This window comes from Sturnira hondurensis, unplaced genomic scaffold (genome assembly GCF_014824575.4).
Source record: "Sturnira hondurensis isolate 20B ecotype Veracruz unplaced genomic scaffold, ASM1482457v3 Scaffold0008380, whole genome shotgun sequence".
Taxonomy (NCBI): domain Eukaryota; kingdom Metazoa; phylum Chordata; class Mammalia; order Chiroptera; family Phyllostomidae; genus Sturnira; species Sturnira hondurensis.
In genome coordinates, this window is record NW_028081011.1 from 115757 (window position 1) to 126128 (window position 10372).

At 37.7% G+C, this 10372-nt stretch overlaps 1 pseudogene; it reads right to left on the minus strand.

Annotated features, from left to right (window-relative positions):
- Window positions 1–8377: 8377 nt before the first annotated feature.
- LOC118992754 (casein kinase II subunit alpha'-like) lies at window positions 8378–10091 on the minus strand (annotated as a pseudogene).
- Window positions 10092–10372: the final 281 nt, after the last annotated feature.

Here is a 10372-nt window from a genome sequence, read left to right on the forward strand (position 1 = left end):
GTATCCATGATCCATGGACATGAACAATGGCGCCTGAGGGAATGGGGGTTGCTGGATGGAGGAGGGCAAAGGAGGAAAAATCAGGACAACAGTAATAGCATAATCAATAAAATATAATTTTTTAAAAATAAGCCAGTCAGAAAAAGACAAGCACCACATGATTTCACTTACGTGGAATCTGATGAGCAAACTGAACTAACAAGGAAAATGGAGACACACTCATAGAGAGCAGGATGACAGTTATGAGGTAGGGAAGTTTAGGGTTGGAGGGATTGAGCAAAAAAGTAAAAGGACTCTCCTGGACATGGACAACAATGTGGTGATCATGAGGAGAGAGGGGTATAAGGGGGCTAAGTGGTTATGAAAAAATACACTAAAAATAAGAATATATATATGTGCATATTTATAATGATTTAAGAAGAATAAAATATATCTTTTCTAATTTAAATCTTGGTAGAAGTATTTTATTTTTGAGAAGTAGGAATCAATAGATGCAAAGGTTGCTTTTTGAATAAGAAATGACAAGGGACCAATACAACTAGTCACCATTTGTTCCACAGTGTTGTTGCTTCAGGGAAATCCAAAAGGACATTTTTTTTCGTACATGATCTTTACTTACTCAGGGATTTATGAAAATAAAAGGAGTTCACAAATAAATGCTTGGCAGTTTTGTAAACCTATACTATATGATTTATTGCCATACAGATAATAAGGCAACCACATTATAAGTGTCTTTCTCCCTCTTCGGGTAGTTCATCTTGAAATAAATTAAAAGATTCAATCTGACACAATACATAATGTCCTTTTATTTTCTTAATATAGAGTATGTTCACATCTAAATCTTTGTCCAACCCAAGGAAAAGGAACATAACATAGTAGTTAACACAAGGGGGAACCCCACAAAAAATGGAATTATCTTCTGGAAGACACACTCCTTGTAGTACAGGTTTCCCCCACTAGGTGAATGTTCTAGGAATCCATCTCTACCAGGGTACCAGCTGGTGTTCTTGTGAGAGGCTGTGTTCCACTCAGTGAATTTTTTTTGAAGACTCTTTCAACATGTTTGCCCATTTAATAATGGGTGTTTTTCAACTGTACCTACTCACACTGTGCTGAGTGTTCAGCAGTTTTTAAAAAACAGCATGAATCTTAGGCCACACCCTACCTATTCACCCAACTTTGCCCCAAGAGACTTTTTTGATTCCCCTGATGAAAAAAAGTCCTCAAAGGGAAACTTTTTGCTGATGTGGAGAGATAAAACAAACAAACAACAACAACAACAAAAAAAGCAGAAGCACTAAAAGACATCAAAATTGACAAGTTCAAAAACTGTTTTTGAGTAGCAGAAAAAAATGTCTTGATAGATGTATTGAATCAAATGAAGAATATTTTGACAGTGACTAAAGTTCAAACATGTAAGAATAAATTAAATTTTTATGAAGAAATTTCAGTTTGGGGGGTCCTGCCTCATATGTGTGTTCTAAAATTAGTCTGTCTGAGTTCAAACCCTAAATCTGCCACTGACTGTGTGATTTACACAGGTTAGGTAACTGCTTTGTGCTTCCATTTCCCTTCCTAAATGGGAAGAATAAGAATGTATACCTCACAAAATTATAATGAGGACTAAATGAGTTAGTATTTAAAAAGTCTTTATAACATTGCCTGAAACATACTAAGTGCTCAATAAATCTTAGCTATTAAGAAAATTGCCAAAGCTTTTCCTTATAAGCATCTCTTCCATTTAGGCAATATTAGACACCCTAGAAATGAATACATTTTTGCAAACAATAGCCTTGTGCAACATGGTTGCCCACTACAAACCTCCACCTATTTCTTTGGCCAGCCCCCATTACTCCTGCATTACACACAAGGTCTTTTATTTAATGGCTGCTTTTAAGTAAGGCAGAAATTAGATATGGAAAACATAGGAGGGGCTCTCATAGTGGCCAGGTGAGTCTCAGACATTAGTCCATAAATGTAATCTAAAACCGAAACAGTCCTTGGGATAGGTGGTTTTACCATCTCTGTATTGGAGTTCTGTCTAAAAACATAAGTGTTTGGTCAAGGAAGGCTCAAAGATACATAAAAAACATCGGTGGGACAGGAATAAAATCCTTGTTAACTACTTAAAGTTTCCATTTGAATGAAGGTACCATTAATAGATAAGAGCATGTTTGATTTATTTTACAGCTTTGAACTAAAGGAATCCACTCTGAGATATACAACCTAGCAGTAAAGAGCACAGACTTTGGACCTAGACTTGTTTTCAAGATCCCCTTCTGAAGCCCAGTTTCACATCCAAAATGAGAATATTACCTCTGGGGAAAGTTTTGAGATTTATATGAGATAATACGTATATGCACATATAACAGAATGTGGGACATAATAAGCTCTTAAATACAAATGTCCTAACATACATTACCTGTCATTAGTAAATGTATGTCTTATGTCTTACTTTTTTGAAGTATATTTTATTGATTATAGTATTACATTTGTTCCACTTTCCCTCACTTTATTTCCCTCTGCCCTGCACCCCACCACCTACATGCCCCTGGCCCTTAGTTCACATCCATGGATCATACATAAAAGTTATCTGGCATCTAGATTTCCTATACTATTCTTAACCTCCTTCTGTCTACTTTGTACCTACCATTTATGTTTCTTATTCCCTGTAACTTTTTTTCCCATTCTCCCCCCACCCTATCCCTGCTGATAACTCTCCTTGTGATCTCCATTTCAATGATTCTGTTCTTGTTCTAGTTATTTGCTTAGTTTGTTTTTGTTTTCTTTTTTTTTTTTTAGGTTCGGTTGTTGGGTAGTTGTGTTTGTTGTCATTTTACTGTTCATAGTTTTGATCTTACTCTTTTTCTTAGATAAGTCCCTTTAACATTTCATATAACAAGGGCTTGGTGATGACAAACTCCTTTAACTTGACCTTATCAGGGAAGCACTTTATCTGCCCTTCGGTTCTAAATGATAGCTTTGCTAGATAGAGTCATCTTGGGTATAGGTCCTTGCCTTTTGTGACTTTGAATACTTCTTTTCAGCCCCTTCTTGCTTATAAGGTTTCTTTTGAGAAATCACCTGTAGCCTTATAGGAACTCCTTTGTAGGTAACTGTCTTATTTTCTCTTGCTGCTTTTAACATTCTCTCCTTATCTTTAATGTGGGTAATGGAATTACTATGTGCCTTGGTGTGTGCTTCCTTGGGTCCAACTTCTTTGGGACTCGCTGAGCTTCCTGGACTTCCTGGAAGTCTATTTCCTTTGCCAGATTAGGGCAGTTCTCTTCCATTATTTTTTTCAAATGGGTTTTCAATTTCTTGCTCTTCCTCTTCTCCTTCTGGAACCCCCATGATTTGGATGTTGGAACATTTAAAGTTGTCCTGAAGTTCCTAAGGCTCTCCTCATTTTTTTTAATTCTTGTTTCTTCATTCCATTCTGGTTGAAAGTTTCTTTCTTTCTTCTGACCCAAATCACTGATTTGAGTCCTGCTTTCCTTCCCCTCACTGTTGGTTCCCTATATATTTTTCTTTATTTCAATTTTCATAGCCTTCATTTTTCCCATAGCCTTCATTTTGCAACCATACTCAATCAATTCTGCGAGCATCCTGATAACCTGTGTTTTGAACTCTGCACCTGATAGATTGACTATCCCTTCATCACTTAGTTGTGTTTTTTTTTCTGGGCCTTTGATCTCCTCTTTCATTTGGGCCATTTTTGTTTTTGTCTCAGTGCATCTGTTATGTAGTAAGGGGTGGAGAACCTTAGGTTCACCACGGAGGGGTAACCCAGGTCACTGTATTGTGGTGTTGTATATGGGGGAGGGGTCCAAGACGGAACACTGCCACTTGCTCGGCTTGTGGTTGGCTTTTACTCACTTCCCCCATTACCTGAAAACAAATCAGGCCTTTCTGGTGCTGATTCCCAGTTGGGTGGGTTTGTGTATGTTCTAGAACCCTGTGGGTCTTTCCAGCAAACTCTCCTATGAGGCTGGGAGTTTCTCTTTCTGCCTCAATGCCCACAGGTTTTTTCAGTCAGCAGTTGAGGCTTTATTTCCCTTCTCTGGTACCCTGGGTTGTGTGGTCTGTCTCACTCCCCAGTTGTTCCTCCCGATTTATCTGCTCACAAATGTGGAACCACCCAGTCCACCAGCCGCTGCCTTGCCCACCCATGTCCTTCCACCACCACTGTGCCACAAATCCTTTCCACCCAGCTGCTGGTCTTCACCCCTCCTACAGGTCTGGATGAAAGTTTCTTCTTTAACTGCTTAGTTGTCCGACTTCCATACAGTTCAATTTTCTGGGAGTTCTGGTTGTTTTTTGTTTTTAAATTTGTTGTCCTTCTTTTGGTTGTGTGAGGAGGCAAAGTGTATATACCTACTCCTTCATCTTGGCCAGAAGTCCTGTACGTTTTACTTCTAAGTAAAATCAACATCTTCCTGATAAAAGCTGTAGATAAGTCTCTCTACAGCTACCAGTGATCTCATCTTTATGATTTGAAAATCTTAAAAACAGGTAAAAATATACACATGGCAGTGGAAGGAAAAGCTGCACTGGCAGGTCTAAGGAATGATTCAGACACATCATATTCTACCTGTATCTGACATTACAGTCCTATCTTAACATCAGTGGCTGATATTAAATCCCTATTCTTTTGTGTTTGTTTAAATAAACTGAGGAGTCTCTAACACAGACAATCAAATTTAGGACTGATAATATGAGAATCTCAATCAGCACATCTCTGTATATATTGAAAGCAAGTTCCAGTGTAAGAAATTAAACCTTCAGTCGGTACCTCTGCTTTCTGTTCAGAAGTTCCTAGAAATCACATTACCCCTTCTACTCTGAAAGGTACTTTGCAAATATTAATACTCAGAAATATTCAGTTTTTCTTTCAAGTTTTAGTTGTGAAACATAAATCAACTATATATGTATATAACATACAACTGAATAGCTTAACAAATTAATATGAGGTAAATACTCTTCCATCATCATCCTGGTAAAGAAAAAGACAAATCCTGGATGTCCTACACTTGCCTCTTCATAATCATAACCCTGGATTAAAGTGATTCCTATCTTAACTTTTATGGTGATAATTTCTGAAAGAACAAAGCCAGCCCCATTTGCTATTGTGGCACCATTTGTCTCGCAGGCCTGTGACCTCACTGAATATGACTCCCATTTTACTCTTCTGAGCTTGTCCCTAGAATGAACATCAAAAACAGAACTAACCATTCCCTATAGGCACAGGCAGAAGATAACACAGAACAAGCTACAGCCTCTTGTTACAACACCCCAGCAGCCCGGGGCCACAGAGCAGCACCCCCTACCCTTTTTGAACCCAATTATAATCCAAGAAAAGTTCAAAGTCCCCAGCCCTCAAGGTTGGTGTATCTGTCCATACCATACCCCTCTCCTTTCTTGGAGAGTGAATAAAAATCTTTATCATCTACATTTTCTTCTCTTTGTGATTTCTTTCACAGCCTGTGCCACCAACCACCCTAACAATTTCCTTGCTCTGCTTGTTAGTTTCCTAAGTTTGCAACTCTCCATACTATATTCTAATTTTGCCTGTTTTCAAACTTCGTTAAAATGGAATTACCCATCTGTATTCCTTTATGTCTGGCTTCTCTCATACAAACATTACATTTGTGTGATTCATATATGTTATGTATACGTGTGATTTCTTCATTTTTACCATCATGTACTTTTACATTACACAAATCTACCAAAATATACTCATTCATTTTAGTGCTAATGTGCATTTGAGCTGCTTTGAGTTTTGAGCTATTGTGAATAAGGCAACTATGGGCTTCTTATATAACACAGTACATATCTCTAAGTACACAGAAGCATGCCTAAATATATGGGGTATACATCTAGGAATAGAATTGCTAAGCCTTTAGATATGCATATCTTAAAATTTATTGGATGATACCCAATTGTCCCAAGGTGGTTGTACCCTAGGTATCATTTATATGTGCTAAAAAATATGAGAATTTTTCCAACTCTGAGTCATCATCTACAGGTAAGACGGCAAAAATAGCTCTAGAAAATGCTGTCACTGTAACTATGAATCAGATTGATGAGCATGGCTCCAGCTAATCCATGTGTATTTTCCATGTCTGTCTGTCTAGGCTTCCATAAGGTAGATGACTACATCAGGCTGAATCAGGATGGATTCTGAAACTATTTTATTGCTGTGCAAGTACAATCAGAGTAACAGAAAGACCAAGAATAGGACCTCAAAATTCTGTCTGAACTGGGACCAGAGCCCAGCATACCTAATGAGATTTTACCATTCCTGAATACTGGAAACTGATGATCTAGTAGGTAGTACCATGTGCAATAAAATTTTATCATTCAGTAACATGTCAGTGGAAAAAACATAGGTTCACAAAGTCCATTCAAGTTACAGCTCTGGCAAAACATCTCTGGAGAACCATAGGATAATCATGACCATTTTAAAGGACATTTAATGTTACCTGACTTGAAAAAGTAATAATAGATATACAAACTTAAGTTGCCTCTTGACCACTTAGTGAAAAATGTTTTTACCATGTTAGTTGTTCTGCTGTGCCTCTTTGGATTATTGTTTTTAAAATTAGAGCCATTACACTTGCCTTCTTTGTAATAAGGACTACAACATGGAATGCACAGAGGTAATAAAGGTAACCACACAGATATTCTCAACTGTACCTGCATTACCACAAAAATACCAGGAACTTGGGAAGCTACATAAAATAATAAGTGAAACTGCTGTGATGTGACATGGGTAGAAATCAAAGCACAACCCCCATTTCTCTGACCAAAGACCATTCTTTCATATCATGCATTTAAATGCATCTCAGCACTATAAAGTAATTGCATGTCAGAAACAGCTTCCACTGGGCTTGTAATTAGGTGACATATTAACAAATTGCCAGGGTTAAAATAAAATAAAAACTTGCTTATTCATTTGTATTTCAAATGGACATTTAGAGCAATTACAATTTCTGCTAAACATACCATTCATTTAAATAGTCAACTTAAACAATCTCCATCTTTGTCAAATATATAATTTATAAATCTTGAAAATACTATGTCTCAAAAGAAAAGATCATACCAAAACAGCATCTTAATGCCCATTCTTTAATAGGAATAATGTTGGATATATATACATATATAATCAGCTAATTTTAAAGTAAACTATTTGACTACAAAAATCTCCATAAAATATTCAAGCTCCTCTGGGCTTCTGTTAAGTTTCCTATTAATGTATCAAAATTTTATTACTACCAACACATAAAAGAATATATTTTACATGCTGCTCTCTGTGAATAAACAAAAAGCAAATCAAGCAAATAAAGCAAAGCAAATTCAAACTCAAATCAAGCCTACACCAATGCTTACTGTTTACTAAAGGTCTATGAGAAATTTGTAATTAGCTTGTAAATGCTGGGTTCCAAGCTGTTCTCAAAATCATTCTAGCGACTATTAAGCTAGCAGCCCTCTTATTTATATTCTAGGGTAAATTCAATCCTCTAGTCACTGTGCTACACACACATGCATGCACACACACAAAGGAAATTATTCAATGATTATTTATCCTATGCCGTCTCATCTTTCAAAGTAAAGAACTACATCCATTAAAAATTGAAAGTAATTTTGTTTGGTTGGAAAACTATACCAAATAAATTTTAGGTAGCTGGTCTTTTTTGTTGTTGTTGTTTAGCAACAAGATTTTACAGCTAGGCAAAACAACAAAGCGTACAGTGATCTCCAAGTTATTCATTTAGCATCTCACTTTTGATGAAACAGATGGAACTATGGCTTCACAAGGTTTAAAGTGTCATCTGCTGACATCAAAGAGGACTCATGAGAATGACTGCAGTTTGCTTCCAAATGAATACACTTAGAAGGAAACTGTAGAGATGAGGTATATTTCCTAGAGACTTCATGTCATAAAAATATACATAAAACATAAATTTGTAAAAGAGTTTTAATTAAAAAAATACTGTCGCTGCTTTAATATCCCCTTTTCTTAAATGAGGCTGGGGTGTCAGTACAGACTGCTGACATATTGCTAAAATGCCACCCACGGAAACCCAGACCACAGTGGAACAGGTAAGAAGTCATATATTGAGTCTGTTGATGGAATAGGTTAATTCAACAATAGTCTCCTGTTCAATAGAGGTAACTGTGCAACAACTCAGGGTCTCTCACCTCCTGTGCATTCGGGAGGCAGAGGTCCCTCAGTTCCTGAACTATGCATCGCCACCCTGCTGCCAGAGTGGCAGCTCCCTGTAAACTAGCGCTAGGCAGTTAGGGCTTTTGACAGATTTTTAGGGCTTTACTCTTATTTGCATTTAGAAGAAATGACTAGAATTTCTTTTTATCACACTGTGGTTCTCCAGTGGAAAGCACAGGCACTATCTGCACAGGGCCGGGACTGCTCCTTCCCCACAGGGTAGGAGTACAGGTGCTGCATGGACTGCTCCATGGCAGTCAGGCTCTGTGGATGGTGATATCACAGAAGTCTGTCCAAAAGATCTAAGGCCTTGGGGCTGAAGAGGGGTCTATTCTCATTGCAGATAAAGTATTCCCAGCATTTCCATGAATGTTTTCCCAGGATACCATTGAAGGGAGGATCTAGGTCTATGTGATCATCTTCAAATACTCATACATCTCATCTGCACCCAGAACCTTGGAAATACAAACAAGTTGGTCGTGTCCTCTCCAAGTAAGAAGGGTTTTTTTTTGGGTTTTTTTTTTGTTTGTTTCCGCAAAAGATCAGGCTCGCTAACATACAGCCCAAACTCCACACATCCAAGCTAAAATCATACACCCAACAGCCCACAAGAGCTCTGGTCCATTGAAGTACCTGGAGGCCACGAGGACATTGTTTTCCTGTGCAGGATGGTAGAACTCTGCCAGACCCCAGTCTCTCAGTCTCAGCCCTTCCTGTTGGTGATCTATCATGTCCTTGTGAGGTCTCACATCCTTGTGCATGATCCCCTTGCTGTGGCAGTAATCCAAAGTTTTAAGTAGTTCATACACATAAAACCAGTTGTCAAAGTCTATAAGGATCTGGCAAAGTTGCTTAAAATCTCTATTATTATACATTAAAATGCCAAAGCTGGTGTCTTTGACACAGAGTCCTTCACAATAATCATATTAATAATAATCCTTCCACCACAAATGTTCTCCAGAATCTTAACCTCTTGTTTTACCTTCTTTATCTTTACTTGAGAATTTTTATAACCACTGTCTCATTGTTAGTGATGTTAATGGTCCCAAATACATCACTACACTTCCCCTGACCAAGTTTTCAAACCAGTTGGTAATCATCTTAATTACCTGTAGAAAGGCTGGTTGGAACCACAAACCTCCACCATCAGCTCAGCCGTATTGAAACTGCAAAGACCTAAAAGGTAACTAAAGTCTTAGTTCACTAATTTGAAAGGCTTCCTCTTTCTGTTGATATGTCCAGTTTGGGACATAACATAATGAATGCCTCTTTACAGCTCAAACCAAATATCCATTCACCCCTTCAAAAATAATGCAATGCTGTTAGAAAAAAACAAAATGTCAAATATATTTCAGTATTTCCATACTTTTCCAATGGTAGATATTTTATCCAAAAAGCAATGGTACAAGATAAGAAAGGGATTTACCCTTTTCATTGCCATTCTGAAAAGGGTAAAAACAAGTTGGAAGATTCTGCAAGCAGGCACACACAATGCCCTTCCTGGCAGTCATTATCCTCCACGGGATCAGTACATGAATCCCCTTGCTGGATGGTCACAAAGGTGCTAAAATGATCACCTCAAAAAAAAAATCAGATCAGATCATCATGCTGTTTTAAAAACCGCCAATGGTTTCCCATTGCAATTAGATTAGACTCCAAACTGTTTTAGTGATCTGGTTGGCCCTCCATCATGTGGCCCCCTGCTCACCTCTCTGAACTCATCCCTTAACACTCCCCGACTTATGCTCTGGGATGCAGCTACACTGGTCTTTTGGTTCCTCAATGAGACGAGCATTTTCTCTTCCTGAAACAGACCTTCCTCTTCCCCCGGAACTTCACACGGCTGATCCCCTCTCATCATTACGGTCTCGCCTAAACTGTGATTTCTTCAAAGGGGCTTTTTCTGATCACCCTTACTAAAATATGGTGCCCTCAACTCTATCCCAACTCACTCTCTAGTCCAAATTTTTTCTTCTGTGTTCTTCACTCTTCTTATGTCTATCTAAAATATTATTATGTATTTGTTTGTTTGAATCATTATTAACTATATATGTTGATAACAGAATTTTTCCATATTGTTTACTGCTATATATCTAATGCCTAGAATAGCACCCGGTATATAATAGGTACTTAATAATAAAT